Below are 13,987 nucleotides of genomic sequence, written 5' to 3' on the forward strand. Positions count from 1 at the left end.
TTGCGTCCATATGAAATACTCTGGATTCCCTGCATTGTCCTTGCAAATCGAGATACGTTTCTACGGAAACGATAGGATTTTCTTTGGGGTTCCGAGTATCTCTTTTCCGATGCATTATTCCTCCTTTACTGCATCCCTCGCTCCCTCACATTGACGAATTAACACACAATTTGCGTCCATATGATATACCCTGGATTCCCTGCATTGTCCTTCTAAATCGAGATACGTTTCTACGGAAACGATAGGATTTTCTTTGGGGTTCCGAGTATCTCTTTTCCGATGCATTATTCCTCCTTTACTGCATCCCTCGCTCCCTCACATTGACGAATTAACACACAATTTGCGTCCATATGATATATTCTGGATTCCCTGCATTGTCCTTCTAAATCGAGATACGTTTCTACGGAAACGATAGGATTTTCTTTGGGGTTCCGAGTATCTCTTTTCCGATGCATTATTCCTCCTTTACTGCATCCCTCGCTCCCTCACATTGAAGAATTAACACACAATTTGCGTCTATATGAGATACTCTGGATTCCCTGCATTGTCCTTCTAAATCGAGATACGTTTCTATGGAAACGTTAGGATTTTCTTTGGGGTTCCGAGGATCTCTTTTTCGATGCGTTATTCCTCCTTTACTGCATCCCTCGCTCCCTCACATTGACGAATTAACACACAATTTGCGTCCATATGAAATACTCTGGATACCCTGCTTTGTCCTTGAAAATCGAGATACATTTCTACGGAAAAGATAGGATTTTCTTTGGGGTTCCGAGTATCTCTTTTCCGATGCATTATTCCTCCTTTACTGCATCCCTCGCTCCCTCACATTGACGAATTAACACACAATTTGCGTCCATATGATATACTCTGGATTCCCTGCATTGTCCTTCTAAATCGAGATACGTTTCTACGGAAACGATAGGATTTTCTTTGGGGTTCCGAGGATCTCTTTTTCGATGCGTTATTCCTCCTTTACTGCATCCCTCGCTCCCTCACATTGACGAATTAACACACAATTTGCGTCCATATGAAATACTCTGGATTCCCTGCATTGTCCTTCTAAATCGAGATACGTTTCTACGGAAACGATAGGATTTTCTTTGGGGTTCCAAGTATCTCTTTTCCGATGCATTATTCCTCCTTTGCTGCATCCCTCGCCCCGTCACATTGACGAATTAACACACAATTTGCGTCCATATGAAATACTCTGTATTCCCTGCATTGTCCTCCTAAATCGAGATACGTTTCTACGGAAACGATAGGATTTTCTTTGGGGTTCCGAGTATCTCTTTTCCGATGCATTATTCCTCCTTTACTGCATCCCTCGCTCCCTCACATTGAAGAATTAACACACAATTTGCGTCTATATGAAATACTCTGGATTCCCTGCGTTGTCCTTCTAAATCGAGATACGTTTCTATGGAAACGTTAGGATTTTCTTTGGGCTTCCGAGGATCTCTTTTTCGATGCGTTATTCCTCCTTTACTGCATCCCTCGCTCCCTCACATTGACGAATTAACACACAATTTGCGTCCATATGAAATACTCTGGATACCCTGCATTGTCCTTCTAAATCGAGATACGTTTCCACGGAAACGATAGGATTTTCTTTGGGGTTCCGAGTATCTCTTTTCCGATGCATTATTCCTCCTTTACTGCATCCCTCGCTCCCTCACATTGACGAATTAACACACAATTTGCGTCCATATGATATACCCTGGATTCCCTGCATTGTCCTTCTAAATCGAGATACGTTTCTACGGAAACGATAGGATTTTCTTTGGGGTTCCGAGTATCTCTTTTCCGATGCATTATTCCTCGTTTACTGCATTCCTCGCTCCCTCACATTGACGAATTTACACACAATTTGCGTCCATATGAAATACTGTGGATTCCCTGCATTGTCCTTCTAAATCGAGATAGGTTTCTACGGAAACGTTAGGATTTTCTTTGGGGTTCCGAGGATCTCTTTTTCGATGCGTTATTCCTCCTTTACTGCATCCCTCGCTCCCTCACATTGACGAATTAACACACAATTTGCGTCCATATGAAACACTCTAGATTCCCTGCATTGTCCTTCTAAATCGAGATACGTTTCTACGGAAACGATAGGATTTTCTTTGGGGTTCCGAGTATCTCTTTTCCGATGCATTATTCCTCCTTTACTGCATCCCTCGCTCCCTCACATTGACGAATTAACACACAATTTGCGTCTATATGAAATACTCTGGATTCCCTGCATTGTCCTTCTAAATCGAGATACGTTTCTACGGAAACGATAGGATTTTCTTTTGGCAGTCGAGTATCTCTTTTCCGATGCATTATTCCTCCTTTTCTGCATCCCTCGCTCCCTCACATTGACGAATTAACACACAATTTGCGTCCGTATGAAATACTCTGGATTCCCTGCATTGTCCTTCCAAATCGAGATACGTTTCTGCGGAAACGATAGGATTTTCTTTGGGGTTCCGAGGATCTCTTTTCCGATGCATTATTCCTCCTTTACTGCATCCCTCGCTCCCTCACATTGACGAATTAACACACAATTTGCGTCCATATGAAATACTCTAGATTCCCTGCATTGTCCTTCTAAATTGAGATACGTTTCTACGGAAACGTTAGGATTTTCTTTGGTGTTCCGAGTATCTCTTTTGCGATGCATTATTGCTCCTTTACTGCATCCCTCGCTAACTCACATTGACGAATTAACACACAATTAGCGTCTATATGAAATACTCTGGATTCCCTGCATTGTCCTTCTAAATCGAGATACGTTTCTACGGAATGGATAGGATTTTCTTTTGGGAGTCGAGTATCTCTTTTCCGATGCATTATTCCTCCTTTACTGCATCCCTCGCTCCCTCACATTGACGAATTAACACACAATTTGCGTCCATATGAAATACTCTGGATTCCCTGCATTGTCCTTCTAAATCGAGATACGTTTCTACGGAAACGATAGGATTTTCTTTGGGGTTCCGAGTATCTCTTTTCCGATGCATTATTCCTCCTTTACTGCATCCCTCGCTCCCTCACATTGACGAATTAACACACAATTTGCGTCTATATGAAATACTCTGGATTCCCTGCATTGTCCTTCTAAATCGAGATACGTTTCTACGGAAACGATAGGATTTTCTTTTGGCAGTCGAGTATCTCTTTTCCGATGCATTATTCCTCCTTTACTGCATCCCTCGCTCCCTCACATTGAAGAATTAACACACAATTTGCGTCTATATGAGATACCCTGGATTCCCTGCATTGTCCTTCTAAATCGAGATACGTTTCTATGGAAACGTTAGGATTTTCTTTGGGGTTCCGAGGATCTCTTTTTCGATGCGTTATTCCTCCTTTACTGCATCCCTCGCTCCCTCACATTGACGAATTAACACACAATTTGCGTCCATATGAAATACTCTGGATACCCTGCTTTGTCCTTGAAAATCGAGATACATTTCTACGGAAAAGATAGGATTTTCTTTGGGGTTCCGAGTATCTCTTTTCCGATGCATTATTCCTCCTTTACTGCATCCCTCGCTCCCTCACATTGACGAATTAACACACAATTTGCGTCCATATGATATACTCTGGATTCCCTGCATTGTCCTTCTAAATCGAGATACGTTTCTACGGAAACGATAGGATTTTCTTTGGGGTTCCGAGGATCTCTTTTTCGATGCGTTATTCCTCCTTTACTGCATCCCTCGCTCCCTCACATTGACGAATTAACACACAATTTGCGTCCATATGAAATACTCTGGATTCCCTGCATTGTCCTTCTAAATCGAGATACGTTTCTACGGAAACGATAGGATTTTCTTTGGGGTTCCAAGTATCTCTTTTCCGATGCATTATTCCTCCTTTGCTGCATCCCTCGCCCCGTCACATTGACGAATTAACACACAATTTGCGTCCATATGAAATACTCTGTATTCCCTGCATTGTCCTCCTAAATCGAGATACGTTTCTACGGAAACGATAGGATTTTCTTTGGGGTTCCGAGTATCTCTTTTCCGATGCATTATTCCTCCTTTACTGCATCCCTCGCTCCCTCACATTGAAGAATTAACACACAATTTGCGTCTATATGAAATACTCTGGATTCCCTGCGTTGTCCTTCTAAATCGAGATACGTTTCTATGGAAACGTTAGGATTTTCTTTGGGCTTCCGAGGATCTCTTTTTCGATGCGTTATTCCTCCTTTACTGCATCCCTCGCTCCCTCACATTGACGAATTAACACACAATTTGCGTCCATATGAAATACTCTGGATACCCTGCATTGTCCTTCTAAATCGAGATACGTTTCCACGGAAACGATAGGATTTTCTTTGGTGTTCCGCGTATCTCTTTTCCGATGCATTATTCCTCCATTACTGCATCCCTCGCTTCCTCACATTGACGAATTAACACACAATTTGCGTCCATATGAAATACTCTGGATTCCCTGCATTGTCCTTGCAAATCGAGATACGTTTCTACGGAAACGATAGGATTTTCTTTGGGGTTCCGAGTATCTCTTTTCCGATGCATTATTCCTCCTTTACTGCATCCCTCGCTCCCTCACATTGACGAATTAACACACAATTTGCGTCCATATGATATACCCTGGATTCCCTGCATTGTCCTTCTAAATCGAGATACGTTTCTACGGAAACGATAGGATTTTCTTTGGGGTTCCGAGTATCTCTTTTCCGATGCATTATTCCTCGTTTACTGCATTCCTCGCTCCCTCACATTGACGAATTTACACACAATTTGCGTCCATATGAAATACTGTGGATTCCCTGCATTGTCCTTCTAAATCGAGATAGGTTTCTACGGAAACGTTAGGATTTTCTTTGGGGTTCCGAGGATCTCTTTTTCGATGCGTTATTCCTCCTTTACTGCATCCCTCGCTCCCTCACATTGACGAATTAACACACAATTTGCGTCCATATGAAACACTCTAGATTCCCTGCATTGTCCTTCTAAATCGAGATACGTTTCTACGGAAACGATAGGATTTTCTTTGGGGTTCCGAGTATCTCTTTTCCGATGCATTATTCCTCCTTTACTGCATCCCTCGCTCCCTCACATTGACGAATTAACACACAATTTGCGTCTATATGAAATACTCTGGATTCCCTGCATTGTCCTTCTAAATCGAGATACGTTTCTACGGAAACGATAGGATTTTCTTTTGGCAGTCGAGTATCTCTTTTCCGATGCATTATTCCTCCTTTTCTGCATCCCTCGCTCCCTCACATTGACGAATTAACACACAATTTGCGTCCGTATGAAATACTCTGGATTCCCTGCATTGTCCTTCCAAATCGAGATACGTTTCTGCGGAAACGATAGGATTTTCTTTGGGGTTCCGAGGATCTCTTTTCCGATGCATTATTCCTCCTTTACTGCATCCCTCGCTCCCTCACATTGACGAATTAACACACAATTTGCGTCCATATGAAATACTCTAGATTCCCTGCATTGTCCTTCTAAATTGAGATACGTTTCTACGGAAACGTTAGGATTTTCTTTGGTGTTCCGAGTATCTCTTTTGCGATGCATTATTGCTCCTTTACTGCATCCCTCGCTAACTCACATTGACGAATTAACACACAATTAGCGTCTATATGAAATACTCTGGATTCCCTGCATTGTCCTTCTAAATCGAGATACGTTTCTACGGAATGGATAGGATTTTCTTTTGGGAGTCGAGTATCTCTTTTCCGATGCATTATTCCTCCTTTACTGCATCCCTCGCTCCCTCACATTGACGAATTAACACACAATTTGCGTCCATATGAAATACTCTGGATTCCCTGCATTGTCCTTCTAAATCGAGATACGTTTCTACGGAAACGATAGGATTTTCTTTGGGGTTCCGAGTATCTCTTTTCCGATGCATTATTCCTCCTTTACTGCATCCCTCGCTCCCTCACATTGACGAATTAACACACAATTTGCGTCTATATGAAATACTCTGGATTCCCTGCATTGTCCTTCTAAATCGAGATACGTTTCTACGGAAACGATAGGATTTTCTTTTGGCAGTCGAGTATCTCTTTTCCGATGCATTATTCCTCCTTTACTGCATCCCTCGCTCCCTCACATTGACGAATTAACACACAATTTGCGTCCATATGATATACTCTGGATTCCCTGCATTGTCCTTCTAAATCGAGATACGTTTCTACGGAAACGATAGGATTTTCTTTGGGGTTCCGAGTATCTCTTTTCCGATGCATTATGCCTCCTTTACTGCATCCCTCGCTCCCTCACATTGAAGAATTAACACACAATTTGCGTCTATATGAAATACACTGGACTCCCTGCATTGTCCTTCTAAATCGAGATACGTTTCTATGGAAACGTTAGGATTTTCTTTGGGGTTCCGAGGATCTCTTTTTCGATGCGTTATTCCTCCTTTACTGCATCCGTCGCTCCCTCACATTGACGAATTAACACACAATTTGCGTCCATATGAAATACTCTGGATACCCTGCATTGTCCTTGAAAATCGAGATACATTTCTACGGAAAAGATAGGATTTTCTTTGGGGTTCCGAGTATCTCTTTTCCGATGCATTATTCATCCTTTACTGCATCCCTCGCTCCCTCACATTGACGAATTAACACACAATTTGCGTCCATATGATATACTCTTGATTCCCTGCATTGTCCTTCTAAATCGAGATACGTTTCTACGGAAACGATAGGATTTTCTTTGGGGTTCCGAGGATCTCTTTTTCGATGCGTTATTCCTCCTTTACTGCATCCCTCGCCCCCTCACATTGACGAATTAACACACAATTTGCGTCCATATGAAATACTCTGGATTCCCTGCATTGTCCTTCTAAATCGAGATACGTTTCTACGGAAACGATAGGATTTTCTTTGGGGTTCCGAGTATCTCTTTTCCGATGCATTATTCCTCCTTTACTGCATCCCTCGCCCCGTCACATTGACGAATTAACACACAATTTGCGTCCATATGAAATACTCTGTATTCCCTGCATTGTCCTCCTAAATCGAGATACGTTTCTACGGAAACGATAGGATTTTCTTTGGGGTTCCGAGTATCTCTTTTCCGATGCATTATTCCTCCTTTACTGCATCCCTCGCTCCCTCACATTGAAGAATTAACACACAATTTGCGTCTATATGAAATACTCTGGATTCCCTGCATTGTCCTTCTAAATCGAGATACGTTTCTATGGAAACGTTAGGATTTTCTTTGGGCTTCCGAGGATCTCTTTTTCGATGCGTTATTCCTCCTTTACTGCATCCCTCGCTCCCTCACATTGACGAATTAACACACAATTTGCGTCCATATGAAATACTCTGGATACCCTGCATTGTCCTTGAAAATCGAGATACATTTCTACGGAAACGATAGGATTTTCTTTGGGGTTCCGAGTATCTCTTTTCCGATGCATTATTCCTCCTTTACTGCATCCCTCGCTCCCTCACATTGACGAATTAACACACAATTTGCGTCCATATGATATACTCTGGATTCCCTGCATTGTCCTTCTAAATCGAGATACGTTTCTATGGAAACGTTAGGATTTTCTTTGGGCTTCCGAGGATCTCTTTTTCGATGCGTTATTCCTCCTTTACTGCATCCCTCGCTCCCTCACATTGACGAATTAACACACAATTTGCGTCCATATGAAATACTCTGGATACCCTGCATTGTCCTTGAAAATCGAGATACATTTCTACGGAAACGATAGGATTTTCTTTGGGGTTCCGAGTATCTCTTTTCCGATGCATTATTCCTCCTTTACTGCATCCCTCGCTCCCTCACATTGACGAATTAACACACAATTTGCGTCCATATGATATACTCTGGATTCCCTGCATTGTCCTTCTAAATCGAGATACGTTTCTACGGAAACGATGGGATTTTCTTTGGGGTTCCAAGGATCTCTTTTTCGATGCGTTATTCCTCCTTTACTGCATCCCTCGCTCCCTCACATTGACGAATTAACACACAATTTGCGTCCATATGAAATACTCTGGATTCCCTGCATTGTCCTTCTAAATCGAGATACGTTTCTACGGAAACGATAGGATTTTCTTTGGGGTTCCGAGTATCTCTTTTCCGATGCATTATTCCTCCTTTACTGCATCCCTCGCTCCGTCACATTGACGAATTAACACACAATTTGCGTACATATGAAATACTCTGTATTCCCTGCATTGTCCTCCTAAATCGAGATACGTTTCTACGGAAACGATAGGATTTTCTTTGGGGTTCCGAGTATCTCTTTTCCGATGCATTATTCCTCCTTTACTGCATCCCTCGCTCCCTCACATTGACGAATTAGCACACAATTTGCGTCCATATGAAATACTCTGGATTCCCTGCATTGTCCTTCTAAATCGAGATACGTTTCCACGGAAACGATAGGATTTTCTTTGGGGTTCCGCGTATCTCTTTTCCGATGCATTATTCCTCCTTTACTGCATCCCTCGCTTCCTCACATTGACGAATTAACACACAATTTGCGTCCATATGAAATACTCTGGATTCCCTGCATTGTCCTTGAAAATCGAGATACGTTTCTACGGAAACGATAGGATTTTCTTTGGGGTTCCGAGTATCTCTTTTCCGATGCATTATTCCTCGTTTACTGCATTCCTCGCTCCCTCACATTGACGAATTTACACACAATTTGCGTCTATATGAAATACTCTGGATTCCCTGCATTGTCCTTCTAAATCGAGATACGTTTCTACGGAAACGTTAGGATTTTCTTTGGGGTTCCGAGGATCTCTTTTTCGATGCGTTATTCCTCCTTTACTGCATCCCTCGCTCCCTCACATTGACGAATTAACACACAATTTGCGCCCATATGAAACACTCTAGATTCCCTGCATTGTCCTTCTAAATCGAGATACGTTTCTACGGAAACGATAGGATTTTCTTTGGGGATCCGAGTATCTCTTTTCCGATGCATTATTCCTCCTCTACTGCATCCCTCGCTCCCTCACATTGACGAATTAACACACAATTTGCGTCTATATGAAATACTCTGGATTCCCTGCATTGTCCTTCTAAATCGAGATACGTTTCTACGGAAACGATAGGATTTCCTTTTGGCAGTCGAGTATCTCTTTTCCGATGCATTATTCCTCCTTTTCTGCATCCCTCGCTCCCTCACATTGACGAATTAACACACAATTTGCGTCCGTATGAAATACTCTGGATTCCCTGCATTGTCCTTCTAAATCGAGATACGTTTCTGCGGAAACGATAGGATTTTCTTTGGGGTTCCGAGGATCTCTTTTCCGATGCATTATTCCTCCTTTACTGCATCCCTCGCTCCCTCACATTGACGAATTAACACACAATTTGCGTCCATATGAAATACTCTAGATTCCCTGCATTGTCCTTCTAAATCGAGATACGTTTCTACGGAAACGTTAGGATTTTCTTTGGTGTTCCGAGTATCTCTTTTCCGATGCATTATTCCTCCTTTACTGCATCCCTCGCTCCCTCACATTGACGAATTAACACACAATTTGCGTCTATATGAAATACTCTGGATTCAATGCATTGTCCTTCTAAATCGAGATACGTTTCTACGGAAACGATAGGATTTTCTTTTGGCAGTCGAGTATCTCTTTTCCGATGCATTATTCCTCCTTTACTGCATCCCTCGCTCCCTCACATTGACGAATTAACACACAATTTGCGTCCATATGAAATACTCTGGATTCCCTGCATTGTCCTTCTAAATCGAGATACGTTTCTACGGAAACGATAGGATTTTCTTTGGGGTTCCGAGTATCTCTTTTCCGATGCATTATTCCTCCTTTACTGCATCCCTCGCTCCCTCACATTGGCGAATTAACACACAATTTTGCGTCTATATGAAATACTCTGGATTCCCTGCATTGTCCTTCTAAATCGAGATACATTTCTACGGAAACGATAGGATTTTCTTTTGGCAGTCGAGTATCTGTTTTCCGATGCATTATTCCTCCTTTTCTGCATCCCTCGCTCCCTCACATTGACGAATTAACACACAATTTGCGTCCGTATGAAATACTCTGGATTCCCTGCATTGTCCTTCTAAATCGAGATACGTTTCTGCGGAAACGATAGGATTTTCTTTGGGGTTCCGAGGATCTCTTTTCCGATGCATTATTCCTCCTTTACTGCATCCCTCGCTCCCTCACATTGACGAATTAACACACAATTTGCGTCCATATGAAATACTCTAGATTCCCTGCATTGTCCTTCTAAATCGAGATACGTTTCTACGGAAACGTTAGGATTTTCTTTGGTGTTCCGAGTATCTCTTTTCGGATGCATTATTCCTCCTTTACTGCATCCCTCGCTCCCTCACATTGACGAATTAACACACAATTTGCGTCAATATGAAATACTCTGGATTCAATGCATTGTCCTTCTAAATCGAGATACGTTTCTACGGAAACGATAGGATTTTCTTTTGGCAGTCGAGTATCTCTTTTCCGATGCATTATTCCTCCTTTACTGCATCCCTCGCTCCCTCACATTGACGAATTAACACACAATTTGCGTCCATATGAAATACTCTGGAAACCCTGCATTGTCCTTCTAAATCGAGAAACGTTTCTACGGAAACGATAGGATTTTCTTTGGGGTTCCGAGTATCTCTTTTCCGATGCATTATTCCTCCTTTACTGCATCCCTCGCTCCCTCACATTGACGAATTAACACACAATTTTGCGTCTATATGAAATACTCTGGATTCCCTGCATTGTCCTTCTAAATCGAGATACGTTTCTACAGAAACGATAGGATTTTCTTTTGGCAGTCGAGTATCTCTTTTCCGATGCATTATTCCTCCTTTACTGCATCCCTCGCTCCCTCACATTGACGAATTAACACACAATTTGCGTCCATATGAAATACTCTGGATTCCCTGCATTGTCCTTCTAAATCGAGATACGTTTCTACGGAAACGATAGGATTTTCTTTGGGGTTCCGAGTACCTCTTTTTCGATGCATTATTCCTCCTTTACTGCATCCCTCGCTCCCTCACATTGACGAATTAACACACAATTTGCGTCCGTATGAAATACTCTGGATACCCTGCATTGTCCTTCTAAATCGAGATACGTTTCTACGGAAACGTTAGGATTTTCTTTGGGGTTCCGAGGATCTCTTTTTCGATGCGTTATTCCTCCTTTACTGCATCCCTCGCTCCCTCACATTGACGAATTAACACACAATTTGCGTCCATATGAAATACCCTAGATTCCCTGCATTGCTCTTCTAAATCGAGATACGTTTCTACGGAAACGATAGGATTTTCTTTTGGCAGTCGAGTATCTCTTTTTCGATGCGTTATTCCTCCTTTACTGCATCCCTCGCTCCCTCACATTGACGAATTAACACACAAATTGCGTCCATATGAAATACTCTGGATACCCTGCATTGTCCTTGAAAATCGAGATACGTTTCTACGGAAACGATAGGATTTTCTTTGGGGTTCCGAGTATCTCTTTTCCGATGCATTATTCCTCCTTTACTGCATGCCTCGCTCCCTCACATTGACGAATTAACACACAATTTGCGTCCATATGATATACTCTGGATTCCCTGCATTGTCCTTCTAAATCGAGATACGTTTCTACGGAAACGATAGGATTTTCTTTGGTGTTCCGAGGATCTCTTTTTCGATGCGTTATTCCTCCTTTACTGCATCCCTCGCTCCCTCACATTGACGAATTAAGACACAATTTGCGTCCATATGAAATACTCTAGATTCCCTGCATTGTCCTTCTAAATCGAGATACGTTTCTACGGAAGCGATAGGATTTTCTTTGGGGTTCCGAGTATCTCTTTTTCGATGCGTTATTCCTCCTTTACTGCATCCCTCGCTCCCTCACATTGAAGAATTAACACACAATTTGCGACTATATGAAATACTCTGGATTCCCTGCATTGTCCTTCTAAATCAAGATACGTTTCTACGGAAACGATAGGATTTTCTTTTGGCAGACGAGTATCTTTTTTCCGATGCATTATTCCTCCTTTACTGCATCCCTCGCTACCTCACATTGATGAATTAACACACAATTTGCGTCCGTATGAAATACTCTGGATTCCCTGCATTGTCCTTCTAAATCGAGATACGTTTCTACGGAAACGATAGGATTTTCTTTGGGGTTCCGAGGATCTCTTTTTCGATGCGTTATTCCTCCTTTACTGCATCCCTCGCTCCCTCACATTGACGAATTAACACACAATTTGCGTCCATATGAAATACTCTAGATTCCCTGCATTGTCCTTCTAAATCGAGATACGTTTCTACGGAAACGATAGGATTTTCCTTGGGGTTCCGAGTATCTCTTTTCCGATGCATTATTTCTCCTTTACTGCATCCCTCGCTCCCTCACATTGACGAATTAACACACAATTTGCGTCCATATGAAATACTCTGGATTCCCTGCATGTTGTTGTGGTCTTCAGTCCTGAGACTGGTTTGATGCAGCTCTCCATGCTACTCTATCCTGTGCAAGCTTCTTCATCTCCCAGTACCTACTGCAACCTACATCCTTCTGAGATACGTTCCCTGCATTGTCCTTGAAAATCGAGATACGTTTCTACGGAAACGATAGGATTTTCTTTGGGGTTGCGAGTATCTCTTTTCCGATGCATTATTCCTCCTTTACTGCATCCCTCGCTCCCTCACATTGACGAATTAACACACAATTTGCGTCCATATGAAATACTCTTGATTCCCTGCATTGTCGTTCTAAATCGAGATACGTTTCTACGGAAACGATAGGATTTTCTTTGGGGTTCCGAGTATCTCTTTTCCGATGCATTATTCCTCGTTTACTGCATTCCTCACTCCCTCACATTGACGAATTTACACACAATTTGCGTCCATATGAAATACTGTGGATTCCCTGCATTGTCCTTCTGAATCGAGTTACGTTTCTACGGAAACGTTAGGATTTTCTTTGGGGTTCCGAGGATCTCTTTTTCGATGCGTTATTCCTCCTTTACTGCATCCCTCGCTCCCTCACATTGACGAATTTACACACAATTTGCGTCCATATGAAATACTCTGGATACCCTGCATTGTCCTTGAAAATCGAGATACATTTCTACGGAAAAGATAGGATTTTCTTTGGGGTTCCGAGTATCTCTTTTCCGATGCATTATTCATCCTTTACTGCATCCCTCGCTCCCTCACATTGACGAATTAACACACAATTTGCGTCCATATGATATACTCTTGATTCCCTGCATTGTCCTTCTAAATCGAGATACGTTTCTACGGAAACGATAGGATTTTCTTTGGGGTTCCGAGGATCTCTTTTTCGATGCGTTATTCCTCCTTTACTGCATCCCTCGCTCCCTCACATTGACGAATTAACACACAATTTGCGTCCATATGAAATACTCTGGATTCCCTGCATTGTCCTTCTAAATCGAGATACGTTTCTACGGAAACGATAGGATTTTCTTTGGGGTTCCGAGTATCTCTTTTCCGATGCATTATTCCTCCTTTACTGCATCCCTCGCCCCGTCACATTGACGAATTAACACACAATTTGCGTCCATATGAAATACTCTGTATTCCCTGCATTGTCCTCCTAAATCGAGATACGTTTCTACGGAAACGATAGGATTTTCTTTGGGGTTCCGAGTATCTCTTTTCCGATGCATTATTCCTCCTTTACTGCATCCCTCGCTCCCTCACATTGAAGAATTAACACACAATTTGCGTCTATATGAAATACTCTGGATTCCCTGCATTGTCCTTCTAAATCGAGATACGTTTCTATGGAAACGTTAGGATTTTCTTTGGGCTTCCGAGGATCTCTTTTTCGATGCGTTATTCCTCCTTTACTGCATCCCTCGCTCCCTCACATTGACGAATTAACACACAATTTGCGTCCATATGAAATACTCTGGATACCCTGCATTGTCCTTGAAAATCGAGATACATTTCTACGGAAACGATAGGATTTTCTTTGGGG

The sequence above is a fragment of the Schistocerca nitens genome, chromosome 2 (assembly GCF_023898315.1).
Source record: "Schistocerca nitens isolate TAMUIC-IGC-003100 chromosome 2, iqSchNite1.1, whole genome shotgun sequence".
Classification (NCBI taxonomy): Eukaryota; Metazoa; Arthropoda; class Insecta; order Orthoptera; family Acrididae; genus Schistocerca; species Schistocerca nitens.